The sequence below is a fragment of the Haliotis cracherodii genome, unplaced genomic scaffold, assembly GCF_022045235.1.
Source record: "Haliotis cracherodii isolate W230 unplaced genomic scaffold, xgHalCrac1.p SCAF_20, whole genome shotgun sequence".
Classification (NCBI taxonomy): Eukaryota; Metazoa; Mollusca; class Gastropoda; order Lepetellida; family Haliotidae; genus Haliotis; species Haliotis cracherodii.
The window spans coordinates 11486166-11507181 of record NW_027266276.1 but is presented as its reverse complement, the minus strand read 5'-3'; the positions used below and the strand labels follow the sequence as shown (position 1 = coordinate 11507181).

General features: G+C 40.1%; 2 protein-coding genes across 3 annotated transcripts in view; both read left to right on the top strand.

The window, feature by feature from the left end:
• The window catches only part of LOC139470318 (uncharacterized), a 119461-nt gene that overhangs the window by 14334 nt on the left and 84111 nt on the right, over positions 1-21016 (top strand). The window lies entirely within an intron of this gene.
• The window catches only part of LOC139470316 (rho GTPase-activating protein 23-like), a 134500-nt gene that overhangs the window by 62874 nt on the left and 50610 nt on the right, over positions 1-21016 (top strand). The window contains exon 1 of one of the 2 annotated variants that reach the window (XM_071252686.1): positions 9153-9602. The exons of the other annotated variant lie outside the window; for it this stretch is intronic. The gene's annotated coding sequence lies outside the window, so the exon portion shown is untranslated. Of the gene's footprint in view, positions 1-9152; positions 9603-21016 lie in introns of those variants that run through there. 2 annotated transcript variants of the gene reach the window in all.

Genomic DNA, 21016 nt, shown 5'->3' with positions numbered 1-21016 from the left:
CTGATGAATTTGTATGTTAATAGTGTTGACCTAGTTACATCCATACATACACTATGTGCAGGAACACCTGGGCCTGTTTCACAAAGCAATTGGGGTGGTCGGGTAGCCTAGTGGTTAAAGCGTTCACTCGTCACGCCGAAGACCCGGGTTCGATTCCCGACATGGGTACAATGTGTGAAGCCCATATTGGTGTCCCCCGCCGTGATATTGCTGGAATATTGCTAAAAGCAGCGTAAAACCATACTCACTTACTCACTCACAAAGCAATTGTATTGATTGACTGTTGTAAGTCCATGTTGAAGGACAGGAGTTTCGTTAGTCATGGCTCTAAGATCGAGTTTGTGAAACGGGGCAAATACTGATCATGTCCTCGTGCCGTAATTTTGCCATTGTCATACTGCATGATAACAATGTGGATCAGGTTGCCCTGCTATCAAAGGCGCCGCAAATTGCTGTCGCCTACGAGGGTGGTTTCTCATCCCAGATTTGCCTTGATTATGTTCCTCGTTTAGTCAGCTTGTGGTTATCAGCGTTAGAAATCGGCACTGGTCCTGTAGTCCTTGCCAAACTGCTCAATAGTAAAGGTATTATAAGGATGAGTAGAAAGTTGCCATTTTTAGAGGTTTTGTTATCATTATAGTGGACTGAAACTGTTAGTTTCTACTGCTGGTTATGTGTATAGATAAATGGCTGATGGTAGTCTCTGAAAATTTATGATTTTGATAGAAACAAGTAAATCCATCTCGATTCAAAGGAGCCCCAGTAAGCAGGGAGATTCAGAACCGTGTGGAAAATCTAGACTTGCTTCATGTAGGGGTTTTGCATTACAGAAAGGGCAGGGCAGAAGGAATATGATATGTTCAGGGACTGAGGAGACTATCATGGGTTTTACCAAAGTGGTTAGTCTGTCTTACAGACCCTGATACAAATATACATCTAATTTATCCCATGCAAGTCTATAATGTTTGGCAAGTCTAGATTACTGCAGTTTCAGGAAATGAAGAGCTCCTTTTGGGCTCTTTTTATTATATTTTTATTAAGATAACTGAACAACTGTTTTTATCTGTACGATATGTTCATTTCAGAGACTAGATGTTAGTCTACAAAGTGGTAAATATGTGCTTTACTTTGGGCTCTCTTCGCTCGTCAAGCCTATACGCCATCTTATGACTGAAATAGTGTTCAAAGCGGTTTGTAGATGCAGAAACCAATGAGACATCTGTGACCCACCCAGACATTGATATGAAGTCGGAGCTGAGGCAGTGCTATGGCATTAACCTGACATCAGACCTGAGGCAGTCCTGAAACATTAATGCTGATAATGCAGTGATGAAGATGACAGTCATGCTAAACACAGACCTATTTTTACATGTTAAATGTTGACATTCTCCCAATTTGTAATCTTAGAAGATATGACCAATAATAGGTTTTGTGTCATTTAAAAAGACATATTAAACATGTGCTTTGTAATTGACCGAATTACGTGCCCCAAGTTTATAAGCTGTGTAATTAGGGCATGGTTTTAGACCTCTCCAATCTCAGTCTGGTCATCACATGAGGATGCAGTTCGGGAGAAAGTTTTCCTGTCTTTACATGTGTAACAGATCAATATCAAGAGTTCTCAGTGTTACCACAGAGGGGGGACAAGGCTGCTTTGGTTTGAATAACAAGTCAGTCCGAAACACAACCTCTGACTTGCTTAACACGCTGACAAAAACAGTCACTGTCTTCCTCACAAAATGAATCAAGATGGTTAAAATGCTCATAAATATTGTTTCTCAATTGAAAGATATTTCTTCTGATTCTTAATCATTATCGGGGGCACGGGTGGCCCAGTCGTCTAAGGTGCTGCGATTTGCTGTGCAGAGTTGTGTCCCTTGGGCACGCCAGAAACATATGATTGTGGTCGAATCCTGTTTCGCCCTGATTATGTTTCTAGGTTTGTCAGCACCATACCTGTGCTCGATGGGTTTCGCCGAAGTGGTAAAATGTCTGAGACCTGCATCACTTCAGGCTTTCCTCCCACATTAAGCTGACAGGCCGCGATATAACTGTAATACTGTTAAAACCTACGTTAAACCCAACTCACTCACTTAATCATTATCATAAATAATTCATTTCTGAGTTTATTCAAGAAACAAGTCTACAGGCATGCTTGATGATCCCAAGGGCAAAGCATGGTGTATGCTACCGTCAGCAGTTTCTTGAGGATATTGATCTTGCAAGTCCACCTTGGCCGACAGAGGTGTGAAGCACATGCTCCAAGTTGAAAGTTTTGTGTACAGTATTGTCCGTCCTCGTGGAAAACCTGTGATTTAAGCCGACATCCTGTTCCTCGTCTACCCGAGTCCACCTGGTTGTAACCCACATTGTGTTCAAGCGTGGGAAACAGACGATGTACTGCTTGAGTCATTGAACGCCCATCTTCTCCCTCATGTAGCATTCATGAATTCATGCATTAAGGATTCAGTATACGTATTTGTATACTTTCAACAGATGGAAAGTTGGTGTTGGGTAAAAACATCAGTGCATCTCAGGGCTTTTATCATGTTTTGACAGTACCAGCTGATGGGTTAATCATGTAATGGATGTGTTGTCTTGAGGATAGTCCATAGTTTATGAATGCAATTTCATTTTCGGGGTGTGAGGAGTGGTGGGGTAGCCTAGTGGTTAAAGCGTTCGCTTGTCACGCCGAAAGCCTGGGTTCAATTCCCCACATGGGTGTAATGTATAAAGCCTTTCCTGGTGTTCCCCACTGTTATATTGCTGTAATTTTGCTAAAAGCCGTGTAAAACCATATTCACTCACAGAAGGGGTGGTAGGATAGCCTTGTGTTTCAAGCTTTGGTTTCTCACGTTGAAGTCCTAGTTCAATTTCCCACATTTGTACAATGTTTGAAATCCACTTTTAGTTACCTTCGTTTTGATATTGCTGGAATATTTCTGAAAAAGACGAAAAATATACCCACTCAAAATGTTCAAACAGTTCTTTAATAATTGCACATGTGCTTGCTGTAATGGGCGACTAATCGGGTGGTCTGACTCGTTGACATGATTGATGCAAGTAATTGTATCCCAATTTTGTGGATTGATGCTCATGATGTCAATCACTATATTGTCTGGTCCGACTCGATATATACAGACCGCCGTCATATAGCTGGAATATTGCTGAGTGCGACGTTGAACAAAAAAACCCCAAAAAAACAACAAACATATCATTAATTGTGATTAATTACGCAACTGATTTGCACAACACACAATATCATTATTCCATGGATGTTTACATATTTTTTTCAAATTAAAATTGTATCATGTTGAATATTTATGCGCTTGTTTACGAAGTTAAGCAATGATTTAACTGCAAACCAATTTATCTTCGTCACTGGTTCATATTTCAAGTAAAGCTCAAATGATATCAATGGGGAAAAAAACATGCAATATATATTTTTCTGAAAAGAATAGACAGCTAACCCTGAGCTGGATTTGTCAGCCATGTGATATACGATATATAACATACAGACAATAATAGAAGAGATATTGCCGGGCTATGTCCCTTACAAAGCAACCCTTTGATGGGATGTTGGGGTAATTTGACACTGTGGTCATTTTCTGCTTGAAGGAGAAGGACCTTGTTGTTATTTCTGCTGTGAGTGACAATAACAACAGGGGAAGACTACACCCTTGTCACATCCCATGCTGAAAAGCCTTGAGGGACCATGTACCTATTGTGAATGGGTGGTGAGAAAAGTGTCAGATTGTTACAAACTGTGCTTGTTTGTTAGGTGCCACAGTTTGTTATTTGGTGGTCAGATGTGGATGAACGTTGTAAAGAGTGAATACTTCCAGACAGTCAGTTCATATAGCTCAGGAAAATTGAAATATCGAAGGTAATGAGGGTCTTAGTGTTTGATTGTCTGTCCATATGCCAGTGTATATTCTATCATGGCTAATACAGGAGTTAAGGATGACTCGGGGTATGATTTGTTTGTTTGTTGGTTTCTTTGTTGTTTAACACCGCACTCGGGAATATTCTAGCAATATGACGTCAGTCTGTAAATAATCAAGTCTCGTCCAGACAGTCCTGTGATTGATTTTGCAAGCGTTGATCTACGCAATGGGATAAAATGACATGAATCAACCAAGTCAGCAAGCTTGAGCACCCAGCCCATTGGTCGCCTCTTACGGCAAGTATGGGTTGCTGAAGACCAATTTTAACCCGGATCTTCACAGGCGTCCGGGTTATAATGATATTGTCTTCATTGTGCAGCTTTGACTGTCATGTATTCACAAGTTCTTGCAACGTTTGAAGCCAATCCTGTGTTGAAATTGAATTGAATTAGGCTGGAAAGTCATGGTTCCTGTCATTGCCTTATGGAGGGTGTCCCTAGACTCAGACACTGGAGAAGCCAAACTCAAGGACCCCTGAGGTCCCCTTGACTTGATCTGTGTAATCTATTGCTGATAAGGGATGTATATATATGTGCATATCAAAACCTCTAACAGAGATTGAGAATAGCTACATCAACATCAAAATTACTATATTTCAGCATATTCTTTCTATTTATATAGACTGCTTTGAAGAAAAAAAGCTATAAAGTCTCTGAATTGAATTGAATTTATTTTTTATTTGTTTGGTTAACATGGTTAAGTTGTATTTTAATATATAATACACATAGTTGAAGGGAGCTCTTCATTTTTAGAATCTGAGGAAATCTAGACTTGCTCAAGCATTGTAGATTTACTTGCCTTTTGGGGGGTATAATCTGGGTAACAAAAAATCACCAGTGCTCTATTACGCTTGTCATAAGAGGAGACTATCTGGTCAGCTGGTCAGGCTTAGTGACATGGCTGGTTGCAAGTCATTGTACCCTGATAATGTTTGATGTTGCTCATGATATCATCCACTGTTTTTCTGTCTGTCTCAAAGGTTTAGTTTGATACATTCCTTATTCGGCATACAACAAAAATTAAAAAAACATGCAGTTTTATCCAAACATGTATTTCAAAGTATGCTGATGCAATAATATGTTCCAGGGATCCGTTTTCGCTATATCCAAGCTGCACCAGTTCAGGTAAAACATTGCAAGTGCAGGTAACTTTTGAGGCCAGGATGCACCCAGTGCAGGTAAAATTTCCACCGCAAGTGCACGGCAGCAGTTATATTTGATAAAAGTGGAAAAATGAATTCTTGTAGAACTGGGTCCAAATCTTTTCGATTCCAGGAATCCAAGGGTCATGAAATTAGTGAAATACACAGGTTGTCTGAATGCAGTGAACTTGCGGAACTAATTCTTCCTAATTACCTGTAGAACAGTCACTCAATCACATCAGACACTTTGAAACTTCTTGTTAAGGTTGTTTACTGGATATGAAAAGACATATACAGATTTACCAAAAATAAAATACTGGAGCACATTCTCAAGTTTATTTTCTCTATGAATTTATTTCAAATTCAAAATAACAAAATACTGTGTTTCAATGTAAGATGATCCAGTGCAACCAATATTTTGGTGGTGCAACCTGATTAATTTACTTGGTTGCACCTGATGCAGGAGGTAAAACAGAATGGAATCATATCCTGTGTTCTGTGACGTGTCTATCTCGCGGCCGTGCAACAGTCGAGCACTATCAGCTTGATGGAATGACTGACAAACTGTAAAGGAAATGGGTTAGCCGAGAATGCTATTGTGTGGAACTTGTTGCTGTAATTTATTAGTTCAAGGTTATTCAATTAAGAGTCAAGGTATGTGCCTGTGTTTCTGGATGAGTGATAATTGTTAACTGGTTCAGTGGTAATCAGATAAGAGGCACTGATTAAGTGGCAAATTTGTGGCTGCCTACCTTCCACTTTGATTTGCCAGCCTTAAGCCAGGTGCTAATTGGAGGTGTGTGATTTGAGAGTTTCCTTGGGGCATCTGTTTGGGGTGGAGGTTTAGGTTTGAGTGGAAATAGCAGGGAAACCTGGTAGGGTTTGGATTGAAGGGTTGTGCTGCACTCAGCAGTATTCTAGCAATAACATGACTGCCTGTAAAGAAGTGATTGGCCAGACAATCCAGTGATGATATTGTGAGCAACATCTATACCACAGACCATTGGTCCTGAACACAAAGGTTGTCAAAATATGGTTCACCAAATCCACCAAAATGTCAGATTGGTGCATCTGACTTGATCTATCAGCAGGTGGGGTGCTGACCTCCAGGTCCTGCCTGGGAGCTGACACTGTTTACAACAGCTCTGATATGGAGGAGGCTGGCATGAAGTCAGGAATTGGTGCTAGAAAAATCAGAGAATTCTGTTGAAGAAGCTTCAAACTGTGGATGAAGCTCTGTGCCAACAGGATGACAACCCACAGAGCCTTCTTATCTGGAGTGTAAGCGATAGGCTTGTTGTTCGGAGGCCGTTCTAACCTGCTAAAAGCCTGATTATCAGGCGTCTAGCTCCACAGGGTCTGCAGGAGTTACCTGGTCTGATTCTGCTGAAATGGTGAAGCTTTAATTGTGTTATAGGAGACTTGTTCTTCATAATTGAGACATTTGAATTGAGATTTTCTTGAATTTTAGTGGTTAAAGTGGTTGAAAAGTTGGTTGTCGGCCTGAAGTTTGATTCTCCACATGAGTACAGTGTGGGAAGTTCACTCACTCACTCACTCACTCACTCATTTTGACTTGATCTTGCCAGCATCTTCTCACCATTTGTAAAATTTGATCAGTTCATGGGCCCATCAGCAAACTATAAATGAAATAGTCACGATTCCTTTCCTGCAACGTCGCTATATAAGTGCAATAATCTTGGACGCGACGTTAAACCCCATTTCACCTCACCTCCTTTCCCGCATCCTTCACAAAAGTCATTTTAATCTGAGATCATTACTGTGTCAAATGAAGCAGAAAAAACTTTCTTCCAAATTGCCCAAATGATTTTGTTCAAAGCAAAAGGATTAAGGAGTGATGATGTTCACGATAGCAGTTATTTCGTTTTGGATGATAAGATCTTGAAGTAGAAAATGACTAAAGACGAATGGTAACTGTCGGCATTTAATAATAGCTGCCTAGTCTACACAATGAATCAGGCCATCTCCATGGTCTAGTGGATAGAGTGTCGGCCTGGATAGCTGAAGGTCCGTGGTCATACCAAAAGATGTTAAATATGGTACTTGTTGCTTCCCTGCCTAGTGCTGGGCGTTAAGGGGATAAAACAAGGACTGATTGGCTCAGATTCTGTATATTGTGTCTAAATGGGTATTCATGTTAAACTGAGGCACGGTATCTCAGTGGGCTAACTAGCACTATGATAGTATAGTCTGGACTAGTAAAAGCAAAACACACACACGCACGCACGCACGCACACGCACGCACGCACGCACACACACACACACACACACACACACACACACACACACACACACACACACACAGAGGCAACAACACACTCAGACACTCACAAAATTGCAGACACTCAGACACACACAGACACTCACACGCAGACACTCACAAAATCAAAGGCACACTCACAGACTCATACACACAGACACTCACAAAATCAAAGGCACACACACACACACACACACAGACAACAACACTCAGACACTCACAGACACACACAACACTCACAGACACACACAACACTCACAGACACACTACAGACACTCACAAAATCACAGACACTCTCAGACACACACACACAGACACTCACAAAATCAAGGCACACTTACAGACACACACACACACACAGACACTCACAAAATCAAAGGCACACTTACACACACACTTACACACACGCACACACACGCACACATGCACACAGCTAGCTATCTAAGTGCAATAATGTGGAGTGCTAATGTTAAGCCCTGTTTCCCCTCACTCAGATGATGAATTACGATGTTATGTATTTTGCCAGTTTTCAGGGCTGTGATCTACAGTCTGTTGTATCTCCTAACTTGTAGGAGCCGGTGGAGGGAATGAATGTGAACATCTGTCCTCACCTGCTGCTTCACCTCATATAAACTGCTGTCTGTTGATGTTGTCACAACATTCTCTCAGAAAATAGGCAAACTTTGAACAAGTTATCACGTGTGCCAAGCTTGGACCAAAGAATGAGGCAAATGGTTTGAGAAACATGTAAATAAATCTCAAAACAGCAAACATAAGACTGTTTTCACTGAATTGGAAGGTGCATTGCTAATGATGAAGGGAAAGATGAAACTGTCACAAATATTTTCAAGACAAATATGGACTGACTGATTGATTGAAATGTATTAGATAAGACACACGGTACTGAAATGTACACCGCGTGCTGCGTGCTGCGTGCTGCGTGCTGCGTGCATGATTGATGGGAAGGTAATACAGACAACATACCTGGCTTTGTTCTGGAGATTTTTGTGCCCGATGTTGATGGAGTTATGTGCATACAGAAATTAGACATGCCATGAAATATTCTAATTTTTCTTGTACACCATTCATATAATATTAACAAAAAATAACAATAAATAAAATGAAATTTGGTGAATATTTTATTGGGGAGGGGTTTCGGGGCGGGTGTTAGTGCGAAAAAGCAACCACATTTTTACATGCAAAATCTGCTTAAACAATTTGTACCCTGAGATTTGGTGTAGTTTGGCAAGATTGCAGAAAAGGGATGTCATAACATGCAAAATCTGATTTAATAAATTTATGCTCTAAGATTTTATTTATTTTTGATGATTGAAAGATAACGATATATCTTATGTACACATGTACACTTGTTAACCAAATGTTAACACATGTTAACACATGTGCAATAGATATTCAAGTTTACTTTGGAAAACTTACATAGGCAATGATAGCAAGTAACAATAAAAAAATGCTTGAATAATTCCTTCACAGCAAGATGCTTCAGGCTGCAATTGATACCCTGGTTTCACACGTTTTAACAGGGCATGACACCTCTAAACAGGACGTTTAGTAGTAGTCTGTGTGTGAATATATTTGCCTGATGCAGAATCCCAGCAACTGGGATGAACACAAATTCATGTCCCCTGTTGCTATGAGATCAAGTGGCTAGGTTATCTTTTACAACCCAGGCTGAGACCACAACAAAAATGTTAGAACACATGAAGGAAGTATATAACACTGTTAGGCAACCGCCATGGCCCACAAGCATTTCCTAGCCTGGCTTATCACTTCTACTAGATAATGGATCTGAGCTGCCCCGGTTTGCCACCCACGTGAACTGGGGAGGAGGTCAAGACAGTCTGTGGCCATGGTCAGCAAGTATTATGTATGCACAAGCTCGGTGAAGCAACCTGTGACGCTCTGATAGGAAAGGGATGACACAACCCTGCTATCGTCTCTTGTGACGTGTGTGACGGAAGGAAAGCTGGTGTGTCTTTACCCATGTGGAGGATTTACATTCGAGCAGACGTGAACTCTAGAGCAGACGTGAAACGAGCAGACGGCAAGTTTACGTCTGCCCCTGTGGTGGATTTTGTCGACAGACGTGTCCATTGATGGCTTGTGTGGATTTACTATAGATTTTGATATGGAATAGCCAGTGAATTTGATGCATACAGTTTTGTGTCGTCTGCTGTTGATGAAACAGATGTGCTGTTAGACTGCTACAGTGGTGGTAAGTAGCAGGGGTACTGAATATGTAGCAGGCTGTAATTTATTTTTCCTTGAGCTTTTTTATGATCATATGTATTCAAGTTCAGTTGGGAGACGGTAGCGGAGATTGTTTTTGTGGAAAGGAATAGTGAATAGGACACAGCGTTTCCCACGCTTAGGAGGTAGGTGTTGGGCCGTGTGTCATATTGTGTGTTGACCTGTCACTTGAACGTTTTCACTGTTATAAATTGACACAGTGGTAGCCTGAAGAAAAATTGCATACGTTTTAATATGGGAGCTAGGGAGGTAATGTAGCAGTAATGGAAGAGTTGATATGTGAATTTTACAGTGAATTTTACAGTCCCGATCTTGCTGTTTCATAAGTTGTATCATCACCATGTTGTCATAACAACAGCCGCATAATCATATCAAGTTTTTGTGAAACATTAAAAAATTACAAAATGTTATGACTGTAAAATTTGGGTGTTAGGATTTCATATAATTTTCATCCATTTGTGTTACCTTTCTTGTGGAGGAAATGACAATATTATGTTAAGAATCTAAGAAGCGTCTCAAACCAGGAATTCAATTGAACCCAACCCAATTTTTAATTTGAAATTCCCGAAGGGATGGTATAAACTCATAATAGCCTTGCATCCAAATAAACATTTTCTAGAATGCCATTTTCGTCTTGAGCATCTTGAAAAATGTTGGCCCACTAGAAATTGAATGGGTTTGTGTACGTCGGTGGAGTATTTGTTGTAACAGATGTTGCAAGTTGGCACTGAGTCAAACTGCTGTAGACCGATTTACTGAGGCAAAGGTTGATAAATATTGGTACATCAACGCAGTAAGAATAGAACATCACTTGTGGAGGTATCATCCCCCTCTGTGGCTGCACTGTTGCCTCAGCCTGCCTGTATTGAAATAGCTGTTGCAACGCATTTCATGTAATTTACGCTGACTGACTGAACAGTAAACATTCCCATAAACATCATCGCTGTAAACAGAATTGCAGGTCTCATAGAGTTGTTAGGCAACTAAAAAAAATAGCCATGTTTTAGGTAGCAACCATATCAAACATCCGCGCATGATTTCAGTATATTGATGTCATCAATTTTATCATTTCAAGAGAAGTAATTTGTTTCATTTTAGACAGCAATATATATTTCTATATATGTAATTCGTGATGCAGCATTAGGCAATTTACCATGTTTACAGTTGGCAGTGTCAAGTACGGTGCAATGGATGAACATATTTACGTTTTCACTATTAGTGTTTTATTACTCATTAGTGTTTGGTGTAACAGTTATAACAGAAAACAATTAAGGTACTGTATTTTCTTGAGTATAGTGCACACTTTTTTGTGTGTAAACGTGTGTACAGCTGATTGCTGTGTCCGGCTTAGTTTACGAGAAAATACACAAGGTAATCTTAATCCCTGGATATAAAACAATGCCTAGCTGAACAAATAATACAATTTAAACGGTAAATCAAAATGTCTGGTGATTTTTTTATCTTAAATTACGAATTTGTACTGACAAAGTTTCTCATCACCCGTTCGTTTGCCGGACTTAACTGAAGGGGTACGGTGTAATTTTTTTCTGCGCATAATATTCAAATTTCTTTTTTCCAAAATATTGAACCCGCTAGAGGGGGTTGCGCACTATACTCAAGAAAATACAGTATGTATGAACTTTTTTTACTTAGTGTGCCACTGTGATTGATACTTGTATCAAGCAGTAAAAAATCACGATCCATTGATGCATCCGTGTATCATCCCACCACTAATATATGGACACTAGTCAGGTGAACGGAACATAGAAACCCACTAAACAAGAATTATTATGTGTTTTTTTTACGTGCATATGTTTTTAGTCAAATGAACATCAACTGAGTCCTTTCCTTACAATTGCTTTGACAACCCTTCATTAATGCATATCACATTTTGGGCAAATATTAGTTCATATTGGAAACACTGGCTCAGTCATAGGCAGCAAAAAGGTTCCATACTGAGCTGCTGCCCTCTGCTTCCTGTATCCAGTGACAGTGGGTTCGAATCCCAGATTTGCTGGTATTAAGATCCTTGGTTTGTCAGCACCATACCTCTGCTCCTGGGTTTCACCCAAGTGGTAAACATCTAAGACCTGCATCACTTTGGGCTTTCCTCCTACATCAAGCTGACGCGCAGTGATTTGCTGAAAAACTGTTAAAAACTGCCCACACACACTAAATGCTTTTAGCAGACCCCCTTGAATCTGAACAGTTTACTTTCAATATACTATGTCTGGATTAATGAGTTTACAGGAAGGGACATTAAAAAATGTTGTTCAATTTGTTACCAGTATCTAGTGGCTGTACTTCCTAAATTGGCTGTTCGGGGCGTTCCTCTGTATAATGTTGAACTGTTAATATGAGGATATGGTAAATATGTTTATCGTGTATATTCCCTCTCCAGAACCTGAGACAGCACAGTACTACGTTTCATGTTGACATTTAAAGTCCATGCATTTATTGATTTTCTGCAGCCCAACCAGGGTTTCTTGCACAGAAGATATGTAGGCTAGATTTGAAAAGTAAACATGACGGAATGAACTTTAACATTTTGTTGAAACTAAAATAACAATGTTGTTCTCTCATCCTCTTCTGATGAATACGATGTGTTATTTGTATGACCATCTTGATGATCATTATCAGCCGTATTAGCATTAGCCTTAGCATTATCACCATCATCACCATCATCGTCGTCATCACCATCATCACCATCATCATCTTCATCGTCGTCATCACCATCATTGTCATTATCATCATTCATCATCGTCTCCATGGTCTATTGGTAGAGCGTCCCCCCGGAGAACGGAAGTTCCTGGGTTCGATCCCCAGCTGCGTCATACTAAAATCTATCTGGGGCTCGTCCTTAAGGGGCTAAAACAAGGACTGGTTGGCTCTGAGTCACATCATCTCACATCATCATCATCATCGTTACATTATTATTTGTAGTCTGTGTATAGATGTATGTCCAGTGTTATGGATCTGTCAATACACCAACAGCTGTCCCATGAGGTATATATCTATCGATGTTGACAGTCAGTTTACTATAAAGGAGAATTCACACCTTATTACACTTTAATGAACCTGATATGATTATTGATCCTAACAGCATTATAAAAATTGTACTTATGAATATGCTCTGCATATACAAGAGGTGGGTTCAGGCATTTGGCTTTTGGCCACATGGAAAATAGTGTGGTTTATCTGCATCTGTTTTCACAGTTTGGTTGGTGAGGGAGCATATTTTAAGAAAACTTCATATTAGATGTATAAAATGTAAAAGTAATGATATGCATTTAGAAGAATGTGAAGGTGTGAAATTGTTTATGACTTTTTTTGGTTTGTTTGATGACATTTTTGAGTAACATTTAAGTAATGTCTTTTGCAGTTGCTCCTTTTGATGAGGATGATGTTGTTGATGTTGATGATGTTCATGTTGATGTTACATGAATCTGTTAGAAGAAAACAAGTTAACGGTTCACTAATCCTACATCTAAGACCAAATGCAATACGCCTATGTAATACGTCTATACACAAGGCAATTGTTTTGACATCATAGTGTTTGGAGGAAGATCTTTATGATGTATAATAAATAACTCTACACATGAGGTCCCATACGACTGGGTATATCACATGTTGAGACCGTCTATGTATAGACCTATAATATCACAACAAAGAATTTCAGCGTGATATATGGCATTATCTGTGTGATGTATAGCATGTGGAGGGACTCATGCCTCGCATGTACTTTGTACGGGTCTCCTCAATAGCCTGTACATTGCTGTTGTTAGATTGTACGGAGATACCAGCCCTCTTGTGTGTGTCATAGATTCTTTCTTGTTACTCTAAGGTAGTGCCATCTGTGTGTGTTTTTAGAATACTTCAGAAATATTCAACGAAAACCTAGCACAATATATGCTTATAGTCAGCGTTAGAAATTGGCACTACTCCTTTAGTCCTTGCCAAACTGCCCAATAGTTAAGGTATCATTAGGACTAGTAGAAATTGGCACTTTGTAAGGGTTTGGCTTTACATTATCATTATAAGGCCAAGTGGACTAAAAATGTTAGTTTCTAACCCTGGTAGTGACTTTAAGGATTGTATGGTCAAGCACAGTGGGACCTGTGAAGATCTCAGGGCCCACTTACACAAGGTGATCTTAGCGCTAAGATGATCTTAACTCCCACACTTTAACATAGACTAAGATCGTTTTGTGCAACTGGGCACTGGTCAGAATAGGTCTTCAGAAACCCATCCTTAATTGCCAAAAGAAGTAACTATGCTTGTTGTGAGAGGCGACTAACTGGATCGGGTGGTCAGTCTTGCTGACTTGGTTGATGCGTGTCATTGTATCCCAATTGCGTAGATGGATGTTCATGATGTTAATCATCGGATTTTCTGGTCCAGACTCGATTATTTACAGACTGTCGTTATTTAGCTTGAATTATTATATTACTGAGTGCGGCGTAAAACAAACAAACAAACAAAAAGCACAGTGACTAAATGGTTGATGTGTGTCATAATTGTGTATCAATCACTGGTTTGTCTGGTCCAGATTTGATTATGTATGGATCATGATCATATGACTTGATTGGTTTGGTTGGTTTCTTGTTTAACGCTGCACTCAGCAATATTCCAGCTATATGACGGCGGTCTGTAAATAATCGAGTCTGGACCAGACAATCCAGTGATTAATATCATGAGCATGGATCCACGCATTTGGGATCGATGACATGCATCAACCAAGTCAGCGAGCCTGACCACCCGATCCTGTTAGTCGCCTTTTACGACAAGCAGAGTCACCTTTTCCGGCAAGCATGGGTCGCTGAAGACCTATTCTATCCCGGAATCTTCACAGGTTTCATATGACTTGAATATGGATGAGTGTGAGTTTAGAAAACGAAACTGACTTTCAAAAGACATATAAATAATTATAATTTATTTCATCATTTGTAATTAGTGTTTCATTTCCATAGAAATAAGTTTGCATAATAATTTGAGTTTATTAGCTAAAGACCACTGATAACTATACAAATTATTTTTGTGTTGATCATGATTTCATTAATTGGAAATCGTGACACATTCAAAAACCTATCTTAGTATTGGTGTAAGCTATGGAGTCTTTGAAAACTTTCATCAATAAGTTTGGGGGCACAGGTGGCCCAGTCGTCTAAAACGCCATGATTTGCTGCGCATCCCTTGGGCGCACCAGAAACCTATGACTGGGTTCAAATCCCAGTTCACCCCGATTAGGTTTCTAGGTTTGTCAGCACTATAATAATACAAGCCGGTTGGTTTCACTGAAGTGGTAAATGTCTGAGACCTGCATCACTTCAGGCTTACCTCCCACATTAAGTTGACACGCCGTGATGTAACTGTAATACTATTAAAAGTGACGTCAAACCCAACACACTCACTCTCATTAATAAATTTCTTTACTTAAAAAAAAATAATGTTGACTAGCCTATGTGTATCGTCTAAAGTGACTTTGATTAAATTAAATGCAGGTATACCTTAAAGATGGTGCAGGACTAATAATTGCCAGCTGTTCTAGCCTGGGCTGATTTGTAAAGGTATCGCCTCGGAGTGATGGGGTTGTAATTACATAGAGGGCTGATGGTATAGACGATTCGGGCATGTCACCTACCGTGTACTGTACACCTTGAGGGAACTATGTGCATGTCACCATGACCTGCACTTCAGATGACGATGACTAACACTCAGCTACGTATACTGGCATGCAGTTATTTTCTGTAATTAGACAGTGAAATGCACTTAAATTGAGGATTTGTGGCAAGTTTGTTGTGTCAAAGAGACTCGTGCGGTGAAATGGGTTTAAAGTCATATTTAAGATTATTGCATTTATATTGTGATTCGTGTGTGTTCTTGTGCGTGCTTGTTCGTGCTTGCGCTTTTCCAGACAGATGTCAGTTTTTTTTGTGCTGACCCGCTGAAATACCATGCCGCAGTTTAACATGAATACCCCACACAGATAAAGTATACCGACTCAAAGCTGACCAGACCTTGTTGTGTCCTCATAGCGGGTAGGGTAGTAACAAGTACCATCTTTTAACGTATTTTGATGTGACGTGGTAAGGGATTGAACTAACAAACTTCGGCTTTCTGGGCAAAGGCTCTATCCACTACACCATGGAGGCAACAGAAGACTCAGGATGGGATAAGTTCACTTGTAGCAGTGTTATGGTCAAGTAATATAAACTCAGGATGAAATAGTTTTTTGAAATTTTGAAAATAACCCATACGATACGGATTGGAATGACATGAATTGCAACAAGATTTTGTGAAAAAAAATATCTTGATGAGAATTCGGAATTTACGTCATATTACAAAAGTTTGGAATTGGACAATATTTATTCATTCCAGAAAGTTTTTATCATATTTGACATACATATGACAGCATGGAGGGTCTGTAACGGTGTTATGAATACGAGGCTCTGTGGGTCAGCGTGTACTGGATGTCACTGGTCGACATGCTACCTGCGTACATATCAAACTGATGACAGATCGTCACGTTGATAGCAACACTGCACCTGGCGATCATAGTAGATAGATGGTATATCACATCAAATGTCAGTGATGATAATACTGGTCCAGCCTGTTAGACCTGATGACCTGGGGTTGTTCCTGTTCTAGGAAGAAGCGGAGGAAGGCTTTGTTTGAATTTTGAGGATTGGCACGTCGGAAAAGGAGAAGTGAGTTGTCATTGAGTTGTTTTATGTGTAGTCAGCAATAGTCCAGCTGTTACTGCACTGTTAATGATTGAGACTAGGATAGGAAATGTATACAATTGATTCTGGACCAGACAATTCAGTGATTGACATCATGAACATCGATCTACTTAATTGGGTTACGATGACATGCATCAACCAAGTCAGCTAGCCTGACCAACCGATCCCGTTAGTCGCCTCTTATGATTTCATGGGTTGCTGAAGACTACTCTTGTGGGTTGATATATACCAGGAAGGGTTGAAGTTATGTTGTGAACCATGTCACTTTAGAAGTTTATGTCCAATAAGCCATGAAACATGGACCGACCTTGCGCGAACTTTGACCAACCAATGGAATGACCAATCAGAAAGCAGCTTTCTCGTGCTTTACGACACTAATTTCAATTTAACGACTACGCTTCGAAACATATTTAGTCGTTAAACCCGTAACTATTGTTCGGAATATCCCATGTTAATGTTTTCGAGGTTGTATGATTAGAAATCACATTCCGACTGTCACTTTCATGATCTGGTAAGTGACACTCTGATTGGTCGGATGAAAGGTCGTTCTGATGTGACCCATAATGGGATGTCTTCAGATCATTGTTTAGCGGTAGCAAGAACTAAAGTCTGATTTTAATGAGATTGAGTCCTAATGATACTTTAACTATTGGGCATTTTGGCAAGGACTAGTGCTAATTTCAGTTCTGCTGTTTTCGCTTGTCTGTGTTTAAGAGGTGCAATTTCAGCTGACATGTCCCCATTTGGGTCTTTTGTGTGACCACCTAATCCCGTTAGTAGCCTCTTACGACAAGCATAGTTGCCTTTTACGGCAAGCATGGGTTGCTGAAGACCTATTCTAACCCGGATCTTCAGGGGTCGTGTGAGTAGGTGCATATGTCTATTTGCATTGTAGTATTGATCAGATTCCTGTTTTCATATTTATAACATTTTTTTGGAAATTGGTAGGATTTCTAAATTGTTTTTAGATATGTTCGAGCTGCCTACTTTCTTTCAGAAATAGAGCTTGGCCTTCGCTGTTTTGCATTTCTTCGCTTCAGGAGATCTATGGCAGATAGAGGATCTAACTGCATTTCTTGTTTTAACTGAGCCTGGAGAATATTGTTCTATGTTGATTGATATATACAAGAAAGGTTTGAAAGTAGCATATGAAATGACAGTCATGATAGTACAGCATGTATTTTGTGATGACAGCGATACGGTTGTGTTATCAAGCTGTGTGAAGGTGGAAGGCAGTCAACAGTGGATAGACTGTGGAAGTTAATGTTTTGGCAAGTACATGGGGATGGATGTCCTCCTGTGTGGCTGAAGTCAGGCAAGTGTTTAGATAGCAGCATGAACGTGTACAACAAGATACCGCCATGTTATCGGGTGTCTCTCGGTAAAGGATTGGACTGGAACTGGGAGATGGTCTTTTCAGGACATTAAATGTGGATTGAGGTGATGAGATCAGCCAAGTTTGTGGAGGGTTCCTCCTGAAGCTGAAGCAGAGAAAAATCCCCCCTGACTGTTTTCTAAGATAAGAAATGTTGACCTAACCACCTGACTTACTAGCGGAGTTGACGCTTTGAAGGTTCTTTTCAGATAACAATATCTCGGACTTGTAGAAAATGACAGTTTGGAGCAGCTTTGAGGTTCACTGGCTTCAGAACAACAAGATGTCTGGAATGTCAGATATATCTACGGACAGGCCTCAACAGATTTAGTAGCATTAGATTTCATGACTTATCCTAATGTCTTGCTGATAGTATTGAGCTGTTGGCCTAGACGGACACTTTGTCTATGAAAACATTTCTTTGAAGTAATTGTAATGTATTTTTATTCTAAAGAACCTTTCCTCCTCTGCTGCTTTCATATGTGGAATCCACAAATCTAGACTTGGTTTAGTTTGATCTAGACTTGCTTTGTGTGTTGATGAAGAAAAGAAAAAAGTCCAAGGTCATGTTGCAGGACTTTGTACGATGTTGGGTTGTGAGTTGTCTTGTGGGGTAAAGCACCATTATTTGCTTTGCAGTTACATACCTTTACCATGCCAGGATCTGCTGATTGTAGGTTTGAAACCATGATAAATATTCACGACCTTGGACATTTGTCCCACTATAGGATAAGATGTCGTGACATAAATGAAATACTATTCAAACAACAACAACTACTACTACTACGTGAAGATTCCGGAGTAGAATAGGTCTTCAGCAACCCATGACTAAGCTTGTTGTAAAAGGCGACTAACGAGATCGGGTGGTCAGGCTCGCTGACATGGTTGATACATGTCATCAATCCCAATTGCGTGGATCGATGCTCATGATGTCAACCACTGGATTGTCTTGTCCAGACTCGATTGTTTACAGACTGCCGTCATATAGCTGGAATATTGCTGAGTGTGGCGTTAAACATCAAACCAACCAACCAACTACTACTACTGTTAACTTGAGAATACTTCTTCCATGTTAAAATCAATCTTGAGCTGAGTACTTGCCAGGTACAAGTGCAACGAATATCACCTTCAGGTGATCAACGTGTCTCCCTGAGCCAGCAAACAATGTTAGCTTAGCCACGGGTCAGTGGGAACCATGAATGCCTATTTAGCCCAGGTTTGTACAGCAGTGTATGGGGTGAGCCACTAAGCTGGGAGTGTGTGCCCAAAAGAGTAAGGGGAGAGTTTACATTGACAGGGGCATATACGTACAAATTTGTCTAGTTCACGCAACACGTGAGTTTTGTGCCACTTTGAAATGCATGTATGTTCTTTGTTGACTTAACTTGACACATAAAGTAATATACTGAACAAAAAATGTTAGGTATCATGACTACTTCGAGGGATATTTTTTATGAAATTGCGTCCTCAGTCTTCACTGCCAAAAAATATCCCTCAAAATACTCATAACCCTTATCTTTTTGGGTTGAGTATATATGCCCCCGTTTTTAACTGTTTAATTCTGTGATAGAAATTTATGTTAAGACATTCTTTTACTGCCCTTGACATCAGGGTTAGAAACTTACAGTTTTTGTCCACTAGTCCTTATAATGATAACTTATAGCAAAAGCCTTAAAATGGGCCAATTTCTACTAGTCCTTAGGATACCTTTACTATTTGGCAGTTTGGTAAGGACTACAGGACTAGTGCCAATTTCTAGCGCTGCGTCATACCCTTTGAGGTGTTTATACTTGTTAAAAACAGCTAAGTACAAAGTTGTCAATTTCACTCTGTGCATGAAATTTATGTTAAGACATTCTTTTGATTCTAAGTTTCGAAGTAGTTTGAATATTAAAGGTTAAATTTGTTGGTTGTTGGTATTTAAGAGCTTGCCTCCTAGAAGGACTGGTATGTTTCAACAAGTTTTCAGTTTCTTTGCTGTGTATTTGATTTGTGTTTCATGTTGATGACATACTTTAGTGGCTATTCTGTTGTGTATCTGTCGGGGTCAGACGTATGGAAGACTTGTTTAGTAATCTTGGAATTCATACCCACCTGAAAGTGAGACATGTTTGTATTGCCACTTGTGTGCAGGAGCACGGGCATCATTTTCGTTTGACACACATACACCACATGATTGTGGATTCGAATCCTGGTTCGTCCCGATTATGTTTCTAGGTTTGTCAGCACCATACCCGTGCTCGTGGGTTTCACCGAAGTGGTAAACGTCTTAGACCTGCATCACTTCAGGCTTTCCTCCCACATCAAGCTGACACGCCGCAATATAACTGGAATAATGTTAAAAGCAGCGTTAAACCCAACTCACTCATTCACTCACGCACTCTAGTTATTTGACGGCGGTCTGTTAAAATCAAGTTTGGACCAGACAATCCAGTGATTGACATCATGGGCATCGATCCATGCAATTGGGATATGATGACATGCATCAACCAAGTCAACGAGCCTGTCCACCCGATCCTGTTAGTCGCCTCTTGCGGCAAGCATGGGTTGCTGAAGACCTTTTCTTCATGTACGATATTAGTAATGGGTTTCGTTTAACAATCATATTAAATCTATGTGAAACAGGAAATATTCCAATGAATGTCATTCAGGAAGGATTGTGGCCTGAATTGTTCTATTTGGACTGTTGTACCTTGAACTGTAGATGTTCTGAATATTTTGATATCCTGAAAAGAGTCAATCAGATCTGAAATGTTTTCCGTAGGATGAGTAACTAGTTTAACATGTTTCAATGACGGCCTCCGTGGTCTAGTGGTAGAGTGACCGCCTAGAGAGCGGAAGGTCTGGGGTTCGATCCTGAGCTGTGTCATACCAAAAAGACGTTTAAAGATGGTACTTGATGTTACCCTGTCTGGCGCTTGGCATTACGGGGCTAAAACAAGGACTGGTCTGCTAGGAGTCAGTATACTGTGTCTAAATGGGGTATTCATGTCCCTAACAATCAACCTAATTAGACGTGACATGAAATGGAATTGAACATCATGTTCAAGATTATTGCACTGGTGTGCTAGCCCCGTGAGATATCATGCTCAAGTGTAACGTGGATTCCCCACTCAGACACAGTACACTGACTCCCAGAAGAAAGTCCTTGTTTTATCCTGCCGAGGGCGAGGCAGAGTAACAACAAGTATCTTCTTTTAACTTCTTGTGGTATGACACGGGGGGGCACGATTGGCCCAGTCGTCCAAGGCGCCGCAATTC